The following is a 24,162-nucleotide window of genomic DNA, read 5'->3' on the forward strand; positions in this document are numbered from 1 at the left end:
CTGCATTTGTCTGCACTAGTCTGTAGTCAAGTTTCAGTCTGCGCCTAATAAGATTATCACATTTCTGTACATAGCCATGAAGATAAATGTGTAGACACTTTGTTAACTATCAGAGATATGTGAGAATAAGATTAACGTACCAAGACCAAAGGAACTTCAGATTGTCAATTGTAAATAGCATCCAGAATCAAGTTAAGTAAGTGATTCTTGAGTTTCTCAAGGCGTATTTGATAATCAAAATATCCACGGGTGTACTGCCGGTCTGTAGTATCCAACGGGCACAATATTTCGGCGATCAAACATGTCGCCATCATCAGGTGAACTGATGGACTGAGCTCCTGTGAACGCGCCGGCACGGAGATCCGTACGCTATGGCTGCTCAGGGAGAACTGGGTTCTGTCGCGGCGGCGGCCGTTTTAAATACCCTCCGCCCGCGGCGTGCTCCCTCCGCCGTCCGCACCGCGCGCCTCGGTAGCGCGGTGGAACAGATTGCGACGGCGTCTGAGATGACGTCGGTGTGATCACTCTGTCCGCCGTGGTCGTCACAACTATGCGTTTGCTCGATTTACTCTTGATTAACCCAATCGCTGGTTCCCAAGCCTTGCTAAGATTATAGCCACAGTCACGGTTTATGAGGTCGTCATTGGTGCGAATTTCGATGGCCTCTCTAACAACGCTGTCCCAGTATCTCGACGTCTGTACCAGAATCCTCGTGCGGTCATACTCCATAGCGTGATTTTCCGACAAACAATGTCCAGCGACCGCCGACTTGCTCGGATACATCAGTCGAGTGTGCCTCTGGTGTTCACGGCATCGATCCTCGACGGTACGCATCGTCTGACCAATATACGACTTGCCACATTGACACGGAATCTGGTACACGCCGGCCTTCCTCAAATCGAGGTCATCTTTGGCGCTCCCCACCAGTGCACGAGTTTTATTCGGAGGACAAAACACAGTTCCGACCAGGTGTTTCTTCAGAATGCGGGCGATTTTCCCCGAGAGTGCGCCTGTGTATGGAATAAATGCAGTGCCTACCTCCTCCCTCGTGGCTTCATCCATCTCAACAGGTTGTGATGCAGTGGTTGGGCGGAGAGCACGTTGTATCTGCCACTCTGAGTACCCGGGTGGAGGGTATTTAAATCGGCCGCCACAGCGACCGAACCCAGTTCCCCCTGAGCAGCCATAGCGTACGGATCTCCGTGCCGGCGCGTTCACAGGAGCTCAGTCCGTCAGTTCACCTGATGATAGCGACATGTTTGATCGCCGAAATATTGTGCCCGTTGGACACTATAGACGGGCAGTACACCCGTGGATATTTTGATTATCAAATACGCCGGGAGAAACTCAAGAATCACATCATACACCTTTACGGGGAGGAGATGTATCGCAGCATGAAGAAATTTGAAAAGTTGCGCCACCGTAGATGTCGTTTGCTAAGTACTCTTGCCTTTCTAAAGAGATGTCGTTCCAAGAATGTTGTTCCAAATTTTGCTAAGGTTATGCATCACATCGATTCTGTAGCAGCTAAGAGAATCAAGAAACGAGCCAGCCTCGCATTGGTACGTGAGAGAGTGCAATTCACCCGCCGGAGCCTTGAGTTTATCTCACAGGAATTACTCAAATTACATTTGCAACTGGCTACTAAGTTCACTTCTTTTTCCTGGGATTGGATTAATGGTGTCATCTGGGTGTCAGCTGATTCCGCACATAAGAAGGCTACGGGACGTCAAACAGCTAAGTTCTCACGTCTCCTTGACAAACCATCTCTGCAGGTTCCGTGCAAAACTTTCATCAATTTGAGTGGCATGGTGTTGAGTGATGATGCGGTCTCGGTTTTGCAGAAAGGTCTCAACTTCGCTCCCACCCCCAAGTTCACTCCGGTCGCAGAAATTGTTAGTGCTGTTGAACAGGTTGCAGCTCGACTTCCGCCAAAATCAGCCGAGGAAATACGTCGTGAAACTTGTCGTGCGTTGACGGAATCCAAGCCGATGAAGTCAAATATCAGCAGTAAAGAGAGGGCGGCCATTCGTGATCTGAGGGAACGCTCTGAAATTGTTGTCTTACCGGCTGACAAAGGCAATGCTACAGTTATTGTCTCCCGTAAGGACTACACTGATAAGATGCAGAGCCTGCTAAATGACGATTCTTACCGGAAGATCAGCGTTGACCCTACAAAGAAGGTGGAGAACAAGACGAGGGTTCTTCTCAAGGACGCAGATTTACCGGAGGGTGATGCTAAGAAATTGTTACCCCAAGGTCCGGTACCGCCTAGTCTATATGGACTCCCGAAGGTTCACAAAGAGGGGGTACCATTACGCCCCATTGTCAGCAACATCAGGGCACCTACATATTTGTTGGCCAAATACCTGACGGGAATGTTAAGTCCTTATGTGGGTAAATGCCCTCATCACATCCGTAATTCCGTGGATTTTGTTAAACACCTTGATAGCTTCAGGTTGGATGAGTCATATATCATGGTGAGTTTTGACGTCGTTTCCTTGTTTACGAGGGTACCCCTGCGAGAGTCGCTAGAGTTGATTGGTCAGAGGTTTGACGAGAATACCACTGAACTTTTTAGCCATGTCTTGACTTCCACGTATTTTCTTTTTAATGGAGAATACTACGAACAAACGGAAGGAGTCGCCATGGGTAGCCCACTCTCACCGGTGGTAGCGAATTTGTACATGGAGAACTTCGAGGAGGAAGCCCTGTCGTCATCCGAATGGAAACCTACTTCCTTTTTCCGTTACGTGGACGACACGTTCGTCATCTGGCCACATGGTATGGATAAACTCCTTGACTTCCTTACACATCTAAACTCCATACACCCCAACATCAAATTCACTATGGAGACTGAAATGGAGGGTAAATTACCTTTCCTTGACGTCTTGGTCAGGAGAAGGGCTGACGGCACCCTGGGTCATGGGGTGTATCGAAAGACAACACACACTGATCTGTATTTGCACGCAGACAGCTGCCACCACCCTTCACAGAGGAATGGGGTACTTAAAACTCTAGTACATAGGGCGCGCACTATCTCTGACACAGAGAGTCTACCCCAGGAATTGGAACATCTGAGAACTGTATTTCGAAAAAATGGGTACTCAGAGTGGCAGATACAACGTGCTCTCCGCCCAACCACTGCATCACAACCTGTTGAGATGGATGAAGTCACGAGGGAGGAGGTAGGCACTGCATTTATTCAATACACAGGCGCACTCTCGGGGAAAATCGCCCGCATTCTGAAGAAACACCGGGTCGGAACTGTGTTTTGTCCTCCGAATAAAACTCGTGCACTGGTGGGGAGCGCCAAAGATGACCTCGGTTTGAGGAAGGCCGGCGTGTACCAGATTCCGTGTCAATGTGGCAAGTCGTATATTGTTCAGAAGATGCGTACCGTCGGGGATCGATGCCGTGAACAGCAGAGGCACACTCGACTGATGTATCCGAGCAAGTCGGCGGTCGCTGAACATTGTTTGTCGGAAAATCACGCTATGGAGTATGACCGCACGAGGATTCTGGTACAGACGTCGAGATACTGGGACAGCGTTGTTAGAGAGGCCATCGAAATTCGCACCAATGACGACCTCATAAACCGTGACTGTGGCTATAATCTTAGCAAGGCTTGGGAACCAGCGATTGGGTTAATCAAGAGTAAATCGAGCAAACGCATAGTTGTGACGACCACAGCGGACGAAGCCATCACACCGACGTCATCTCAGACGCCGTCGCAATCTGTTCCACCGCGCTACCGTGGCGCGGGGTGCGGACGGCGGAGGGAGCGCGCCGCGGATGGAGGGTATTTAAATCGGTCGCCGCCGCGACAGAACCCAGTTCCCCCTGAGCAGCCATAGCGTACGGATCTCCGTGCCGGCGCGTTCACAGGAGCTCAGTCCGTCAGTTCACCTGATGATGGCGACATGTTTGATCGCCGAAATATTGTGCGCGTTGGACACTATAGACCAGCAGTACACCCGTGGATATTTTGATTAAGTTAAGTAAGATTTATGATTGTTATAATTTTAAAAAATGTGTGTGAAAATTAATCGAGTTCTGTTTAAAGTTGGTCACCGTCAACCTGCTACTCTAAGCGTGCAAGTGGCATTTCTATCGTCTGACCTAACAGCAGAAGGTAAACATGCCACGATAAGACCACATGACATATTGCTGACACTCATCTACTTCGTTAGAGCGACAAGTCAACTAATTGATGGTGTGTGGACCGAAGGTCTTAGTACGCACACCACAATTAATCAACATGGTGGCGTTGCTGTCAGGGTTCCTCCGAGCCATAATCAGTAGGTAGCGGTCATCCACTGCATAGTAGCCCTTGGGCGGCCTGAGTGAGGCATGTCGTCGACAGTTCCTGTCTCGCTGTATCTCCTCCATGTCAGAACAACATCGCTTTGGTCCACACCGAGACGCTTGAACACTTCCCTTGTTGAGAGCCCTTCCTGGCACAAAGTAACAATGCGGACGCAATCGAACCGCGGTATTGACCGTCTAGGCATGATTGAAGTGCAAAAAATGCAAATGTCGTGTGGCTGGGTTTCCCATCGGGTAGACCGGTCGCCTAGTGCAAATCTTTTGAGTTGACGCGCCACTTCGGCGACTTGGGCGCCGATTGGGATGAGATGATGAAGACAACACCCAGTCCCTGAGGGAGAAAGATCCGACCCCACCGTGAATCGAACCCAGGCCACTTGGCATCATGACAGTCCGTCGTGCTGACCACTCAGAAATCGGGGTGGACGTTGAACTACAGACAACTCGGGCCGTGTACCTCCTTCCGGGCGGAATGACTGGAATTGATGGTCTGTCGGAGCCCCCCGTCTAATAGGCGCTGCTCATGCATGGTTGTTTACATCTTTGGGCGGGTTTATTGACATCTCTGAACCGTCAAAGGGACTGTGTCTGTGATACAATATCCACAGTCAACGTCTATCTTCAGGAGTTCCAGGAACTGGGGTGATGCAAAACTCTTTTGATGTGTGTATAAAAGGTGAGACGTCCAATGATCTCGTCAATGCAGGTGCACTCTGGGCTCGAATTCTCACGGGAATCGGCGGTATGCGGTGAGTAACGAGGATAATGGGCAAGGCGCACTACATTAGTAATGTGCGGCAAATTCAGAATCTGGGTCTGGCGTGACTTGGGTAATCCGTGCAGCTGCAATGACCACCCTGACCGAATGGCTTTGGGGTCAGGACATCTGCCATACAAGCAGGAGACCAGGATTGGAATACCGGTCCGGCACAAACGTTCTACTTTCCACATTGATTTCAATCAATGGCACTCGCAGGAAATGACTGTAATTCCTTTGTGTCTTAATTCATAATGGCTGGTGGATCAAAAAATGGTGTCTATTCTTTTGGACATGTCTGAAAGAACAGGCACCACATATGTATAATATACCTTACTTTTATAAAACACAGTCGCCAAGCTTTCATTTCGACAAACAGTAGACCCTACTACGAGTGGATGTCACCTAATCACGTCAGTAAGTGCAAACACGTTCCAGTTTAAAACAGTGTGCATTTTTCGCAGTCATAACAGATACGATAACTGATCACCTTAAATGCCAACACGTCAGCTCTCTCTTAACACCAAATGACGATGAGCCGGCAAAAGGAGTGACAGTGCCGACGGATAGGTGGATGTAGTGTGCTAAGAAAAAGTTAAAGTGAACGGCAATATGATAATTAGAAGGGGGAACATGATATCAAAAGGAATAGCATTAAAAAGGAATATAACTATTGTCGTCAGTCTGCTATTAGCAGCTGTTTTTGCGACATTATGAACAACAGTACGAAATACCAGTTTTCACCTTGTTTGTTGCCGAAACTGGACTTCGAAGAAAAAAAAGTGTGGTTTATTTAGATAAATGTGGATAGACATTACACTGTCAATAAATGTTGGTAGAGTACCAGTAAGCGAGAAGAGTTGTCAAAAAAAAGTACTAACCAATTTTTAATGGTTGTGCAATCATTTGGTATTCATTGCTCAAAGATGTTTCAAAGAACCAACCTTGAAACTATCATTCAGACCTGGACAGAAAATTAAAAAAAAAATACATAGAAATTTAACTTATCCAGTACTACTGTCTAGAAACAGAGATTTTTGAGAGCTCCCCACACGACCAAGTGCGTGTCCAGCGAGGGCGGCAGAAATCGGCTGCCCCCCTGCCTCCCACCCCTCCTTAGAAACAAATTCTTCATGAACAGGACTCGCGACCCACTTTCCCAAACAGACATACATGTAAACTCAGTATAAGTTTGATGAAAGCCAGAACCTGTAATGAATGCTGACTAGCGGCGAGTGAACCCACTCATATGTCGTGAAATCTCAAAACTACGTTTTCATGATACCCCAAAATACGCCCTGCAACTCGATGACAATACTAACATCGGAAATCTTTCGCAGGTACTTGTTTTTTTTTATGTTACTGTTATGGACGTCACGTGCATGAGAACTTTCTATTCCGTAAAGCTCTGGAAAGGAGGACTACAGGTGAAAATATTTTCTTTCTTGTGGATATCTTTTTTGTTTACAACAATCTGTCACGGACAAATTGTTCCCTCACGTGCCAAATCGGCGGCTGCATTTACTGGAAGCAAAAAAGGAGTTTAAGGGAATATGTGCTGTTTCTCTTTCTATAAAATTCACATGTTGCCTGGTACACAGGGAGGAACTGGCTTATAAAGTAGCACAATCAGAATTCAATAAACTACTGAACGACAATCAGTGTTGTAAATTTCATTAAAGCACGAGAGATAAACAACAGGCTATTTCCTGCTATTTCCGAGTAGATGCGTTCTCCTCATGATTTGCTTCTATTGCATAAGGAATAGTTCGGTGTGTCGTGGTGAAGTTCGTCGCGTTGTGGACCCGACGGATGAACTTCGTCTTTTCCTGTTGAACAACTTTCTTGCACTAGCGGCTCTTTTCAGGATGGAACATGACTTCTAATATTGTGCTACGTACCCGATGTTACTGACAAACCGAATGAACTTAACATATCACTTCGAGGCCGAAACAGTAATATCATCTTTCTAAGCAAGAAAATGCTTGCGTTTAACAGAAAATTTGGACTTTCAAAAACACAGATCTAGAAGGGTAATGAGGACATGCTGTTCTGTCTGAATAATTTCGTGATGAAAAATGAGATGGATGCAGGCAAAATCAGTAGACGGAAAATCTTCGTCAACAGTTCGAGGATAAATTTCCAGAACCTTCATTTGATTATGACTGGATCCACAACCCATTCGATACTATCATAACAGACTACTAATCAGACTCTTGTCAAAAGTGGAAGCTGAGGAGATAGTAGATCTCTCAAGGGATAGAACATAGAAGTAATTTAAACCGAAGTCTCTTGAAAATTTCTGGGCGCAGACACGGAACGATTATCCCAATTTCGCAAGGGCAGTGGATGTGTTAGCCTTCGCATCAACTTGTTTTTGTGTGGCAACATTTTCTGCAGTGGCAATAATCAAGACGAAATATCATTGTCGACTGCAGCTGGAAGGGGATCTGCAAGTTGTTGTTCTAGGGATACAACCAAGGCTGGGTCTGTTTTCTTCTCAGATTCAAGCACACATCACGCTAAATGTGCAAATGCCAGAAGATTTTCCAATTTTGAACCGTATGTATTTTTGCTGTTGTTTATTTTCTTTTCGGATCATCAGTATAAATATAAGTTTTTTAACTCGCAATTGAATGATGACTATTGTTCTGTTGCCATTTATATATGATGATATTTCAAATGTTAAAACATTCTAAATAAATTAGAAGCAGTATAGACGGAGGCAGTGAATCTTTAACTAACTAATTAATTTGTGAACTTATTTGTAAAAAAAATGTAGTGAAATACACAGATTTCCTCATTTTTAATAACTACACAAACAGCTGTCGTTAAACTAGTTGTAACTGTGAAGTGGCACTGCTTTTGAATAATAAAAATCTGTGATGATTTTTAGAAAATGTTTTACTCTAATGTGCTTGAAGGGCACTCTCTAATTATTATTTTATTATTGTTGCTGTTGTTGCTGTAAGTGAGAGTTGCAAAAATCAGTGAGAAGTAAATGATATCATGAACTGTTTTTGTGCCAAGTATGAGAAGAACTGAGGAAAATAAGTAGGAGGGGGGGGGGGGGGGAGAAGTAAATGATATCATGGACATTTGAGGTGAAGAAATCGTACACAGCCGTCAGTGCACCACTCTGCAGCAGAAGCACAACATGATGAAGTGGGATAATTACCTTGTACCATTAGGCTTAAAACTATGCAATGATGTCACTTGATACAACTGGCCCAGTTCAGTACACCAGGAATATTTCTCCCATAAACTTTTTCCTCCTGTGACATTTAATAATAATGACGTGATTAGGATTCTCATTCAGCACCAGGCAGCTTTAACTATTCCAGGTAACAGTTTCCTATACTTACAAGGAAAATGTGTGTAAAAGGATGGAGGCCCCACAGTGAGACCACATCTTACGTGTAATATTCCAACATGAAAGAAATGAAATTGATTGTACAGGAAATGTTGGAGTCACATCAACCCTTAAAACGTATGTTTCCACATCAATTTTGGAATTTAATGGTTTAATTAATTCAGGGTTGTTTATAGTCAGATCAGTAAGTGGCAATGAGTACTTGAGCATATGTGTGCTGTTCAAGATAATGATGAGATACTTCGAGGATATGAAATGTGTCACTATGGAATCAAAGCAAAAACTAATTTTAGTACAAATTAAAACGGGTAGTAACTCATACATTCTGGAATATTCTGAAGAGCATAAAATTGTGCTTGAGAAATTAGTATGCAAAACTCATTATATTTATACAACCGACGAGGAATATTTCAAGTTTTCAAAGATATTCAATGCTGGTATTCAAGTAGCATTAACTTTCTGTTTATGAGAACTGTTTGAATATGCCATACTACCGACTACATCCAGACAAACATGGACCATTGAAACTGCTGTTCAATTAGACACACCTAGATTCATTATACTGTCACTGCTTACTGACAGGAAGGGGAGCTTGGAAAAGGATTTCAACGTCTTCGACAGTTATAAACTAACTAATGCTGAAGTTTACCTTAATGTATAATTATACCTTCATCACAGTGAAGAGAATCTCACATCATAACCGAAATCCAAGGGTACTGCTGCACCACCATACAGAGTATCAGCGACAATATCTAGATCTAGGATGCTTTAGTTGTCTACAATGAGATGTTCTGAAGCAGCAGGTCGTTGTTTTACCGGGAGAGGGGGAAACCATATGAACTGTATTATACGTGGAGTGGAGTGGCAATTGGCATTCCTGGCTGGTGTACTACAATAAATTTAAATCCAATCACCAGCAAATGCATGTTGTATAGAATTTATCATTTCTGGAAAATTCTCGAAATTTCTGACGTTTGTAATTATTGCATTTAACGCAATAATCGATGTTTGCACAGACAGCAACCCTCTTCATCCAGGAGGCAGTTCTCTTATAGGTGAGCATTCATACTAAATGACGACCGATGACCATAGTAGTCTGGTCCTTTAATCCCACAAACCACAAACCAATACTAAACGATGGACTTGATGGAAGTCCTGCTTTTGGATTTCAACTCCATTGCGGCCATGTAATATAAGAGGAATAAATTACTTACTTATCGTTCAGCCAGTCTTAGGGTGAACAGGGAAAAACGAAGCATCCAACCATAAAGATGATTTATCATCAGTCCATGGATATAAAGAATTTAATAGATAATAGAATTAACTCCTAACTTAGACTTATACACTTCTGGAAATTGAAATAAGAACACCGTGAATTCATTGTCCCAGGAAGGGGAAACTTTATTGACACATTCCTGGGGTCAGATACATCACATGATCACACTGACAGAACCACAGGCACATAGACACAGGCAACAGAGCATGCACAATGTCGGCACTAGTACAGTGTATATCCACCTTTCGCAGCAATGCAGGCTGCTATTCTCCCATGGAGACGATCGTAGAGATGCTGGATGTAGTCCTGTGGAACGGCTTGCCATGCCATTTCCACCTGGCGCCTCAGTTGGACCAGCGTTCGTGCTGGACGTGCAGACCGCGTGAGACGACGCTTCATCCAGTCCCAAACATGCTCAATGGGGGACAGATCCGGAGATCTTGCTGGCCAGGGTAGTTGACTTACACCTTCTAGAGCACGTTGGGTGGCACGGGATACATGCGGACGTGCATTGTACTGTTGAAACAGCAAGTTCCCTTGCCGGTCTAGGAATGGTAGAACGATGGGTTCGATGACGGTTTGGATGTACCGTGCACTATTCAGTGTCCCCTCGACGATCACCAGAGGTGGACGGCCAGTGTAGGAGATCGCTCCCCACACCATGATGCCGGGTGTTGACCCTGTGTGCCTCCGTCGTATGCAGTCCTGATTGTGGCGCTCACCTGCACGGCGCCAAACACGCATACGACCATCATTGGCACCAAGGCAGAAGCGACTCTCATCGCTGAAGACGACACGTCTCCATTCGTCCCTCCATTCACGCCTGTCGCGACACCACTGGAGGCGGGCTGCACGATGTTGGGGCGTGAGCGGAAGACGGCCTAGCGGTGTGCGGGACCGTAGCCCAGCTTCATGGAGAAGGTTGCGAATGGTCCTCGCCGATACCCCAGGAGCAACAGTGTCCGTAATTTGCTGGGAAGTGGCGGTGCGGTCCCCTACGGCACTGCGTAGGATCCTACGGTCTTGGCGTTTGAGCAATTCGGCGGTACGTCCACCCGGCCTCCCGCATGCCCACTATACGCCCTCGCTCAAAGTCCGTCAACTGCACATACGGTTCACGTCCACGCTGTCGCGGCATGCTACCAGTGTTAAAGACTGCGATGGAACTCCGTATGCCACGGCAAACTGGCTGACACTGACGGCGGCGATGCACAAATGCTGCGCAGCTAGCGCCATTCGACGGCCAACACCGCGGTTCATGGTGTGACCGCTGTGCCGTGCGTGTGATCATTGCTTGTACAGCCCTCTCGCAGTGTCCGGAGCAAGTATGGTGGGTCTGACACACCGGTGTCAATGTGTTCTTTTTTCCATTTCCAGGAGTGTATCTCTTTGACAGCTCTTTCTCCTTCTCTTCTATTCGTGATGTGTAATAATATGATGTGTGTGTGTGTGTGTGTGTGTGCGTGCGTGTGTGTGTGTGTGTGTGTGTGTGTGTGTGTGTGTGTGTCGTGTGTGTGTGTGTGTGTGAGGGGGAGAGATTGAATGTAGTTAAGTACACTACTGGACATTAAAACTGCTACACCACGAAAATGACGTGCTACAGACGTGAAATTTTACCGACAGGAAGAAGATGCTGTGATATGCAAATGATTAGCTTTTCAGAGAATTCACACAAGGTTGGCCCCGGTGGCGTGACCTACAACGTGCTGACATGAGGAAAGCTTCCAACCGATTTCTCATACACAAACAGCGTATGACCGGCGTTGCCTGGTGAAACGTTGCTGTGATGCCTCGTGTAAGGAGGAGAAATGCGTACCATCACGTTTCTGACTTTGATAAAGGTCTTATTGTAGCCTATCGCGATTGCGGTTTATCGTATTGCGACATTGCTGCTCTCGTTGGTCGAGATCCAATGACTGTTAGCAGAATATGGAATTGGTGGGTTCAGGAGGGTAATACGGAACGCCGTGCTGCATGCCAACAGCCTCGTATCACTAGCAGTCGAGATGACAGGCATCTTATCCGCATGGCTGTAAAGGATCGTGCAGCCACGTCTCGATCTCTGAGTCGACAGATGGGGACCTTTGCTAGTCAACAACCATCTGCACGAACAGTTCGACGACGTTTGCAGCAGCATGGACTATCAGCTCGGAGACCATCGCTGCGGTTACCCTTGATGCTGCATCACAGACAGGAGCGCCTGCGATGGTGTACTCAACGACGAACCTGGGTACACGAATGGCAAAACGTCTTTTTTCCGGATGAATCCAGGTTCTGTTTACAGCATCATGATGGTCGCATCCGTGTTTCGCGACATCGCGGTGAACGCACATCGGAAGCGTGTAGTCGTCATCGCCATACTGGCGTATCACCCGGCGTGATGGTATGGGGTGCCATTGGTTACACGTCTCGGTCACCTCTTGTTCGCATTGACGGCCCTTTGAACAGTGGACGTTACATTTCAGACGTGTTACAACCTGTGGCTCTACCCTTCATTCGATCCCTGCGAAACCTCACATTTCAGCAGGACAATGCACGACCGCATTTTGCAGTCCTGAATGCAGAAAATGTTCGACTGCTGCCCTGGCCAGCACATTCTCCAGATCTCCCACCAATTGAAAACGTCTGGTCAATGGTGGCCGAGCAATTGGCTCGTCACAGTACGCCAGTCACTACTGTTGATGGACTGTGGTATCGTGTTGAAGCTGCATGGGCAGCTGTACCTGTACACGCCATTCAAGCTCTGTTTGACTCAATGCCCAGGCGTATCAAGGCCGTTATTACGGCCAGAGGTGGTTGTTCTTGGTACTGATTTCTCAGGATCTATGCAACCAAATTGCGTGAAAATGTAATCACATGTCAGTTTTAGTATAATATATTTGCCCAATGAATATCCGTTTTTTCATCTGCATTTTTTCTTGGTGTAGCAATTTTAATGGCTAGTAGTGTATAAAACACTGTAATGTAAGAAATAAAAGGTTGCTTAAAACAGTCATGTAAACGATCAGCTTACTGCAATATTTTTCACTGAGAAAGTGCACTCATTTTCCATGATAACGAGAAGTTTCAATTATGATTAGTGAAACAATGAAAAAAATACTTAAGAATTGACTGTGTCATCCACTATCACCTACATAAGATAAAGAAGATGAGTAATTGTGTAGCACTTCATAACAATCACGTTATAGTACATACTGAAACTTTCAGAATACAGCGCAATAGCGACCTAAGGCAGCCAATAAAAATTATCAGACCCTCTAGCAAGTTTATTCATTGTCTATGGCTCTACTTTTTTATGTTACTCAACGGCTACTCTCTACAGCTTAAAGAGAGGCATGCAGCTTGGTAGTTGATGGAGAGAAACTTTCAGTGTGCTTGTTTCCAGATGATGTGAATATTGATGGCACTAAAAGTGCTGATATAGAGAATATTATTGTGCTCTTTACAAGCTTTAGTTCGATTTCTAATGGAGAAATAAACACCACGTAACTCCTCACGTTACAAATCTCACCAAGACCACCACACACCAGAACACACATGTGGGTGGCTGCACAAGACCAAAAGCAAAATATGAACCAGTTACAGATCAATAAGTAATGAAACAAGATGTATTCATAATTTATACACCAGTTTTATTTCAAAGTTCTTAAAAATTGTGCCATGATTTGAACCATTAAATAAATTCCAGAGAGGAAAAGAGACTTTACAGTAATAATTCTTGGCAGCTCCGAGGTACCAAAATGTGGACTCAGATTTCGGCTGACAACATTTCGAGAGGAGTTAAAAATTTACTCAAGATGACAGAAACTGTTAATAACGATTCAAGGTCGAATGGAGACTCTTCTTGTTCATGAGATGTGTAAGAGTACAGAAAAACCCACCATTCTGACGGTTGAGACAGTGTCAGTGTAGGGAATCTCAGACAGAAAGGAAGAAGACAGTTTCCACACTTCTACTTGTGAGCACCATCAGATTCCGGAAAGTGCGAGCTCTGCATGGTATTCCCAACGTTTTTGAGTAGCTCCACGCACACACACACACACACACACACACACACACACACACACACACACACACACACACACACACACACATATATATATATATATATATATATATATATATATATATATATATATATATATAATCCAGTAACTCTGTTCACATTTGAGGGTTGCACACTGTAGTTACTCATTTTGGTCATAATTTTGAGAGTACTCTGCGTAAAGCTATAGAATACTTACGTACACTGCTACACTGCGATGCTCTGTGTAATGGTTTCATGGCAATTAGTTACAGTTTTGGGGCAATTTGTAACATTTAGGGGGTCAATTTCTAACAGTTTTGAAGTGCTGTGTTTTGGAGCAATCTGTTACAATATAGAAGTAACTTTTTTTTCAATTTTTTTCACTTTGTTATATTTTGTTATAGTTTTTGCTGAAATGTAGGATAATTTGTTAAATTTTAGGGGGGAGGGGGGAGCGATATGTTACAGATTTGTGGGAAATTTATTACAGTTTTGCTGTAACATGTAAACGTATGGGAGGAAGTGTTGTGTAATCTTTACTGTACAGCATATGAAACTTCAGTAGCGGCACCATGTTCCCACTCCATATAACGTACTCAAAGTCTGAACTTTGCCCAAAGTATTTCAGAGTAGCCTTCATAAAACCAAACTCCTCACAACCTGGAAATAATTCTAATTTCTATTATTATTGGAAATATTTGATTCCAATCGAACATATCTGAATGTCCTACAACTTCAAATCTCCTGACACCTGCCTTGGTGACCAGCGAAAGATCTTCTGCACAAGCGCCCTTATTGAAGGAATCATACTGACATTCGTTGGAAAATAATTTCTAAATGCTATGGAAGAACGTAAGCTCGGAAATAGAAGTCTCATTAACTCACCAATCGATTACAAACATGAGAACATTTGACATATCGTTCACATCTTAAGATTCCTAAACTGTCACAATTTATAAATTCTCATGTATAACATAAAAACACTTACAGTTTGTGTGAGGAATCGCTTAACAATAACATAAAACTGCAGTAGTAGTCTGGATATTAGATCACATTATGTTTATAGGAAGGATGACTAGGGTTTAACGTTTCGTCTACATGGATACAAAATTTCCATCACACCAAAAAGCAGTGTTGCTTAAAGAATAATAAGATCACGTATCAAAAAGTGTGTGGTCATTGCAGCGCATCTAGTTGATAATTTTCCTCAAGAACCTACAACTGCTTCTACTACTACTACAGGTAGATGGGAAGCTATCTGCATCTACAAAATGGATCTACCGCTACTACGTTACTGAATTCACCCTAAGCCCGACTGTTTGAGTTTTCTGAATCACCGTACTACCACAACAACAACCATATGCCCTCTCAGTTGTGCCACAGTAACCATACGTCTTTAAGGATTACTATACCACATTGTCCCACAAAAGCACTCCTGTAATTGACTATGGTATAATGACAGTGATATAGTGGTTTGATGAGTACTCACAGTGATGTCTTAGGCATCAAATTCGTTTGAGGTAACTGCATCTGGAACGCTATTCGACATCAGCTCTACACCTGAAATTTACAAGAGTTGTATATGAATATAAGATGTTCGATGCTGGAAGAAAACACTGTACAATGGATTCGTCTGCATGCTCCATCCGCCAACAATAGTAAGCTTCCGCGTGGAATGTTTGTGAGCCGTAACAGTAGACCTCTCTACCATGACGGAGCCATACTGAAGCGATACTGAGAAATCTGCGCCTCCTCCCCCGTCCTAAAACTACGTTTCAGCTTTTCTTCTGCAAAGGTTTAGTTAATTTTATAATTTTAAGAAGGGTTCATAAAAATGAAGCGTTACTGGAAAACCTTACTTAGGTTAACTACATGTATATAAAAAATTGCACACAGCAAATTAATTATATCACTGTAGTAAGTAACTTACAAGTAGTATAAACTTTCTAAAAATAAAAGTAAAATGGTAATATATTTTTATGGAGCTACTGTACATTGGTTTTAGTATGATGTGTAATAAATAACTCAATAAGAATACTACTAAGCAATTTTATCAGGCGACTTTGCGGAGGAAAAGTACACCAAAAACCGTTAGCATTTTCCCTGCACATAAATTCACCAACCAGTAAGGGGCTAGATTCAATGCGCTTTCTCAACAAAAGAATTTGAAAATCATGACAACCTCCTTGAGGAAATATTATCGGAATCGAAAGACCTTGAGATTACTCTGATGAGTACCGAGTCCATGACGTTGCCATCACAGAGTGTTCACAGAAAGGCGCTCATGATGTACAAATCTGCAGAGTTGCAAATGTCAACTCGGATCACTGTCTTGTCAGCAACGAAGTTAAATAGCCAGATAGCCAGCGCAGTGGAAGGAAACACAAGTTCAGAAATTTACAGATTGGAGCCAAGAACCTAACATAAAAGAGCAATGAGACGAAGAATACGCAACCATCTGGGAACAGATCCACACCAAGATCATGCAGAAAGCCAAAAAGCTAACCTGCACAAAAACAGCACAAGACAACCTTGTTGGGACAAAGCATGTCAAAGCACTTTGCAAAAACGAAAGAGAGCCTTCCAGAAAAATATCAGTCAAAAATCGCCTGAGACTAAACAAATCGAGACCAGAAATCATGTGACAACGTTAATGAGACAGACAAAGAGGAGACACATAAAAAGTATCAAATTATTAAAAACAGCTTTAAGGAGCACAATATGTGTGACTTTTATAGGATGTTCAGTGGGGAGTACGCGTTCGAAGTGATTTAAAATGGAATGATCATATTAAGTTGATCGTCGGTAAAGCAGATGCCAGACTGAGATTCATTGGAAGAATCCTAAGGAAATGCAATCCGAAAACAAAGGAAGTAGATTACAGTACGCTTGTTCGCCCACTGCTTGAATACTGCTCAACAGTGTGGGATCCGTACCAGATAGGGTTGATAGAAGAGATAGATAAGATCCAACGGAGAGCAGAGCGCTTCGTTACAGGATCATTCAGTAATCGCGAAAGCGTTAAGGAGATGATAGATAAACTCCAGTGGAAGACTCTGCAGAAGAGACGCTCAGTAGCTCGGTACGGGCTTTTATTAAAGTTTCGAGAACATACCTTCACCGAAGAGTCAAGCAGTATATTGCTCCCTCCTACGTATATCTCGCCAAGAGACCATGAGGATAAAATCAGAGAGATTAGAGCCCACACAGAAGCATACCGACAATCCTTCTTTCCACGAACAATACGAGACTGGAATAGAAGGGAGAACCGATAGAGGTACTCAGGGTACCCTTCGCCACACACCGTCAGGTGGCTTGCGGAGTATGGATGTAGATGTAGATAGATGTAGAGTTTACAGGTAACATGGAGTCCTAGGGGAGTGCGAAGGAGTCTGGGCAGGTACATTACCCTGATCGGTTCACAGTGTCGCACACGGCGGGATATTACAAGCTACAGAGGCAGCAGGCCTCAATATTTCTGCAGGGGACTCCCAACGACTTGTCGAGTCCGTACTATGTCGAGTTGTTCACTATGCTGAGCAAAAGGAGTTTCAACATGATATTAAGTGGTATACCACGTCTTTTATCACCTCAATGTTTAAGTGCTCTGTAGGTAGCAGACGTTTGCCTCATGACAAAGACGAAGCTGGTAGACAGAGAACATTTAATCAGCAGAAATATACACTCGTTCTTCCATCCCTAGGTATCGTTACTTTGACAAATTTCGTGGATGTACGCGCCATTTTTTCTATTTTTTATTCATGTAAGATTACATTCGTAAGTACCTTACACACATTAAATCGGGAGGTACGCATATTTGTTACGTTATTGGTATGAGTAGTTCATGATCACGGATGCGTTTTCTCCTTTTAATTCTCTTTATTCTTTAATTCAATATCTTCCTTTCTACTTCTCACGACAATTGTAGTTCATCTTTTAGCTGTCACAAGTTTGCCTCATAGGAGAATAGATTGTCAGGGCTGAGCAAGAAGGCCACCGGTGGAAAGCCCCTGCTTTCCAGGTAAACGCCTCTGCAACGGCCGACGAGGCAAGAGCGCTGCAAGGGAGGCGCTGCCCGTGAGATAGACACGACGGTTCCGCAGAGGGCCACTGCCCGTGTGCGGCCAGACGTGTAAAGTCGTTTTTGCCTCTGAAGTATACAATAGGTTTCAGTCCCGGTGAAAACTCAGAGCAAGATTTTTCATCACCCTTTTGCTGGACTGCAAGGTGGGAAGAGTGTTCCTCACCCCACGCTGTGGAGGCGGCTCTCTTGGAAATCAAAATCTGAGAATTCGTCACTCTGGTGTTTAGTTTTGGTTTTTTTTAAGGCAACTAAAATGATCGTGAGAATTCCGTGACTTTAGCAACGTGTAGAAAGAGAAATGTTGATTGGCTTAAACAGCATGATTTCACAGGGGCGGTAGGAGATGCTTCCCTGGCAAGAATAAAATGTAGCAACATGCGGGATTGAACAGAATTTGTTTCGTTTTGTAATACCTACTCTCTGCACTGTGATCTGGCCTGTGATTGGCGGAGGAATGCAAAGCTTCGTAATTTCTAAAGGGAGAATTTAGTGTCACTTCTTTTTTCCGATTTCTGAGTCAAGGTGACTCTTTACAGGATTAACAGGCATCTCTATGTCTCTAAATCCGGCAGTCCTGGCAACGGACATTAGGTACTTCTGCTTCGTAATTAACAAGTGCAGACTGGCCATATGCCGTAGCACACAGCCAAGTAGATAGTTTTCAGTTTAACCTTCACTTGGGACAGACTAAACTCTGTTCATAATTGGAAGATTTTACAGACTTCTGTTTATGATCACGGAAAGTGGAAATGACTTACAAAAATTTTAGTTTGCTTACCCATGTTAGGGGAAATCAACCTCTCATTGAGGGTTTATTTACGTGCTTCCCTCAAGATGATATATTTTACCCTCCCGTTAGAATTTTTTTCTTCAAATTGTTCTGAATTTTGCACAAGTATAAGATAGGTTTTGCTCTTGCTTTGGAGGCATACCACCGTCCTCGTTAACTTAAATTTGGATAGGATTTTCAAGAAGAATATAATAATTCCAATCCCAAAGAAAGCAGGTGTAGACAGATGTGAAAGTTACCGAACAGTCAGTTTAATAAGCCACAGCTGCAAAATAGTAACACGAATTCTTTACAGACGAATGGAAAAACTAGTAGAAGCCGACATCGGGGAAGATCAGTTTGGATTCCGTAGAAACACTGGAACACGTGAGGCAATACTGACCCTACGACTTATCTTAGAAGAAAGATTAAGGAAAGGCAAACCTACGTTCCTAGCATTTGTAGACTTAGAGAAAGCTTTTGACAATGTTGACTGGAATACTCTCTTGCAAATTCTAAAGGTGGCAGGGGTAAAATACAGGGAGCGAAAGGCTATTAACAATTTGTACAGAAACCAGAAGGCAGTTATAAAAACTTTGAGGTTCGCCGATGACATTGTAATTCTGTCAGAGACAGCAAAGGACTTGGAAGAGCAGTTGAATGGAACAGACAGTGTCTGGAAAGGAGGATATAAGATGAACATAAACAAAAGAAAAACGAGGATAATGGAATGTAGTCGAATTAAGTCGGGTGATGCTGAGGGAATTAGATTAGGAAATGAGACACTTAAAGTAGTAAAGGAGTTTTGCTATTTGGGGAGCAAAATAACTGATGATGGTCGAAGCAGAGAGGATATAAAATGTAGACTGGCAATGGCAAGGAAAGCGTTTCTGAAGAAGAGAAATTTGTTAAGTGTCAGGAAGTCATTTCTGAAAGTATTTGTATGGAGTGTAGCCATGTATGGAAGTGAAACATGGACGATAAATAGGTTGGACAAGAAGCAATGCGGTGCTACAGAAAAATGCTGAAGATTAGATGGGTAGATCGCATAACTAATGAGGAAGCATTGAATAGGATTGGGGAGAATAGAAATTTGTGGCACAACTTGACTAGAAGAAGGGATCGGTTGGTAGGACATGTTCTGAGGCATCAAGGGATCACCAATTTGGTATTGGAGGGCAGCGTGGAGGGTAAAAATCGTAGAGGGAGACCAAGAGATGAATACACTAAGCAGATTCAGAAAGATGTAGGTTGCAGTATGTACTGGGAGATGAAGAAGCTTGCACAGGATAGAGTAGCATGGAGAGCTGCATCAAACCAGTCTCAGGACTGAAGGCCGCAACAACAACATAGTATTTTCAGCTTGGTTCTGTAGGTTCTGTCCTACATCGATGTACTTTGTCGTTGAGAACACAGATACATTTTTGTGATAGGCAAATCAACTTGAAAAAGGATTGCGTTTTGCTTGGTAGATATAATATTTTTATTGTCTTTGTCAATTTTTTTGCTAAATTAAATGTTAACTAGGAGCAGAGCTTGTAATCTAAAAGAAATAGGTATGATTACTGGAACAGCCAAATCCTATCAGTTTCGAAAATGAAATACCAGGTTTCGAAATGTTGACACCGTAGAAAGCAAGTTCTGAAGACAATTCCAGGTCGGAAATCAGATTTCCACATAGCACAGAAGGAGTTGTAACTATAAAAACTTTGGTGTCAGTGACCACGAGATGACAAGTTCTCCATCTCTCAGGCACGAAAATTTTCAGATGTACTTACGTAGGTGGTCATCAAAATAAGGAGAGAGAGAAACAGAAATTCGACACATTGTTTGATTTTACGAAAAGTTCCACCGAAAAACTCGATGAAGAAAATAAACGTATCACTGATCATATTGAACGAGAAAACGATAAAAGAGCTAGGAGAGAAAATAAGGCTAATCAAATCGATGAAATAAATGCAATTTAGGAATAAATGCCAAGGGACTTCCATGAGCGGATAGAATATATAGAAGTACAATGCGACACCAATATTAATAATATCACAGACTTAAACAGTTCGTTAGCAACTGTGAAACTGCTAGCAGAACGGGTTCCTGTGGTGCAAAATTCATTTAGCAAGTTACAGAAAGGGCAGTCGAATCATGGACGACGTATTAAAGCCAACGAGGGCAAAATTAAACAAGTCGAACAACACATTGTGACCAAACTTGCTGAGGCAACCGAACAATTGACGAGAAGCAACCGAAATATATTAGAACAAGAAATTCGAAAGGCCCAGGAAGGATCAGACGTCGCGAGTCCAACTCCAGCAGGTGAAACTAAAGATATACAGGACCTGCTGGCTTTCAAAACGAGACAGGAGGCGTATTGTGAGTGTTAGGAAGAGTACATGAAGAGCCTGAAAAAGCGCATTGATAATTTGCAAACGAGAGCCATTGATGTTAGCAAATCTTCGGCAGCAGTTGCATACCGTAGCGAAGGACAGTTGCCGGAATGCACACGGATTGCGTGTGTAATGTAGCAGCAAGATTCAAATCCACAGCACACACTGGTGCGCTGATCATAAACGGTAATGCAAGAGGTTTGCAGGCTTCGATTCCTTCATTTCAGTACAAATATTTTACATGTATGTAAACAGAGGAATTTCTTCACCTCCCAAGATTTGGCTGCCTCGGCTCGCAGTACTTTTGTCAACAATTTGGCCTCTGCTATTTAAACTATCATTTATTTGTGGGTACCTCGAAAGAAATGTAGCCAAAAAACGCGTGACATTGTTACCGCATGCAAATTTTTAGATAGCTACTTGTCCAAGACTAAACAGGAGAGAGTGAAATAAGAAATTGTGATGTGCAAAGAATTCGAATCATCGGGTTACAAGAGTCCCGTCAAACATTTTGATGCGATGATTAAGAAAAATCAGTTCCTGGATACACCTTGCAGCACTAGTGACATTACCCACTTGTGCTATCTTAAGCTACCATTACGGTATCAGCAATAATTGATAGGAAAGTGCGGTAATGGTGCGCAAGGTTTCACAAAGTTATTATGGAAATTAGAATTTGCTTTTGAAGAAGACAATGTGAGGGAGCACAAGAGAGGACAAGGACAGAGTAATAACAGAAATAATCAGTTTGGCGGTCGCCACATCATAGTAATAATGGTAACGACAGATATAAAAATAGGACTCCAGGAAAAGGAAAGCACAGGCATCAGCCATATTGCAGGGACAACGGAAACAGGTACTACGACGACAGGCTTAACTGGTGACCCCACTCAAATAACCAAAGACAACAGAATCAACCTCATTATGGAAATGAGCAAAGAGAGAACAATTGCTGGAGAGAAGGGAGAAGGAGTGGCCAACCGGCTCAGGATATTGAAATTCGGCCGCCGCAGACCAGGTTACAAGTCATAAATCAAGGCGCTTCTCAGCAATGACGACAAACATACGCGGAGACGGCTTCTCGAACACCGGCGAAAACGTTCAGATCGAGGCTAAATAACTTGTCGAATTACGAAGATATCACACAGGATCTGCTTCACGAAAAGGAGGAGAAACCAGTGAGGACCTCCTTTAGATTATCAAAGTATCGGTTTGGAATGTCATTTAAAAGAATTGAAGATAGTGGCAGCCAGATTTCAGCCATTTTCGAAGCAGCATATGCAAAATGTACAAACCGTCACCCCAGGCCTATTCTGAAGGCGGAGAAACTAAAAATAAGAAGAGCAGTTGGAGACAAATAGGCGGACGTATAGCACCAAATCCACTTAAATTTTGTCTGTCACGGCAATGCACTTGAAAATAATTTTTTAACTATAACAATCTAGGAATCGAGATCATCATCGGCATGAACTTTCTAAACAAAAATAAGGCAATCTTTGATATGGGCCTTGGTTTGATATCACACAAAGGAAACATGTCACATATAAGATTTGAGGAACAGGCTATCTGCGCCCAACTTCTAACAAATTCTTTAAACCTGTGAGTAGGAGAGGAAAGAAGCAGGATTTGTAAAGAAGATGAATTCAAAGAAAGACTACGTAGGTGGAGAGACGAGGGAGAGGCAGTAAGAATGGAAACTGAACAGGAAATCCAAACGAAGGTCAAGGCATGCGTAAATATACAGGAACAAGAGAGGGAAGACCTAGCCAGATTTTGCGGGATAATTCTGGTATGTTTCCGCTAAAACTTTGGGCAATTAACAATTTACAATACGAATTTAAAGTAAAGAAATATTAGAAATTCAAGTATCCTCATACATCATTCCTCTGTTTATAAGACACAAGGTATTTGAGGAAATCCATAACATCATGTTATAGCCTCATCATCTTATAGCAGTCCATCCTATCTGGTAGAGAAAAAGAATAGTTCAGTTACGCTTGTTCTGGATTCACTTCAAATCAATGCAGTAATTGCTCGATAAACTGAACGACCGGAAAAACTTGAAGAGCTTCTCCATAAATTTCATGGAGCGTTTCCAGAATGAGGTTTCATGGAGCATTTGTTTCCTCGTCAATCGATCTGTACCGTACTCTAGTTTTTGACAGATGGGCTCCACCGCTCCTGTTGGGAGTATATCGCATTCTCGGCCTCTGGCCTGTGTTATCAATGTAAAAGGTTATCTTTCAGGTTAAGTAGCTCGTCAGCAGCGTTAATTCGCAGTCTGGGTGACATTTTAGATGACAACCTTTGTTAGTAGATTGCGACGTATGTCGACGATATTTTAATCACAGAGGGTAGTTGGCAAGAGTATAATGGTGTCTTGAACGGTTTATTACGTACGTTCAAGGAGTAGGGATAATTGTAAACATAGAGAAGTCATATTTCGGCAGTCACCTTTATTGAGTCAAGAAATCTCGGGATAAGGAATCTGTCTTGACTCGGAAAAATCAGATGCAACTAAACATTTTGGTACGCCAAGTACGTGAAACCAATGAAGAGGATTTTTTGGGTCTAATTGATTTTCGCAAAAAATGTTTATTTACATACACGACTTTGCCTCCCTACACCCATCTGCGCTTCCTGATAAAAAACGCTATGTATATGGGACGAGAGAGATAGTTTCAGCCACTGAAAGAATGCGTTGATGTCTGCGCCAATTCTTCCGCTCCTCGATTTGAGCAGAAGATTTTGTATAGCCACTGACTCGGCAAACATGGGATTAGGTATTTTGCTTTTCCAAGAACGGCATCGAACGTACGACAATAGGGTTCTGTCCTCAGATATTACATTTTTGGACGCAATAAAAAGGTGTATATAGACCATAAAGCTCTTCAGTTCCTGTTGACATCAGAGTTGAACCCCGGAAAAGAAGAGAGACAGGTGTTATACCCACAACAGTGCAGCTTCACCAGTGAACATGTACCGAACACCACTGAAGATGCCTTGTCCAGATCCCCTACAGGGTTAACCTGTGCAGTGGAAGAAGATCTAGACGAGAATAATTTTAGAAGTTTTTATCCACGAAAAGTTGCGTACGAAAATTATATCAGTGCCTCTATGTGATATATCACAAGAGACCAGAACAGAGAAAGCGGAAGGATAA

General features: G+C 43.2%; 1 protein-coding gene across 2 annotated transcripts in view; it reads right to left on the reverse strand.

Moving 5' to 3' along the window:
- Nucleotides 1-24,162, reverse strand: part of LOC126320530 (uncharacterized) — a 192,843-nt gene that overhangs the window by 103,494 nt on the left and 65,187 nt on the right. The window contains exon 2 of one of the 2 annotated variants that reach the window (XM_049993999.1): nucleotides 15,252-15,322. The exons of the other annotated variant lie outside the window; for it this stretch is intronic. The gene's annotated coding sequence lies outside the window, so the exon portion shown is untranslated. The remainder of the gene's footprint in view (nucleotides 1-15,251; nucleotides 15,323-24,162) is intronic. 2 annotated transcript variants of the gene reach the window in all.

Source organism: Schistocerca gregaria, chromosome 2, assembly GCF_023897955.1.
Source record: "Schistocerca gregaria isolate iqSchGreg1 chromosome 2, iqSchGreg1.2, whole genome shotgun sequence".
NCBI lineage: Eukaryota > Metazoa > Arthropoda > Insecta > Orthoptera > Acrididae > Schistocerca > Schistocerca gregaria.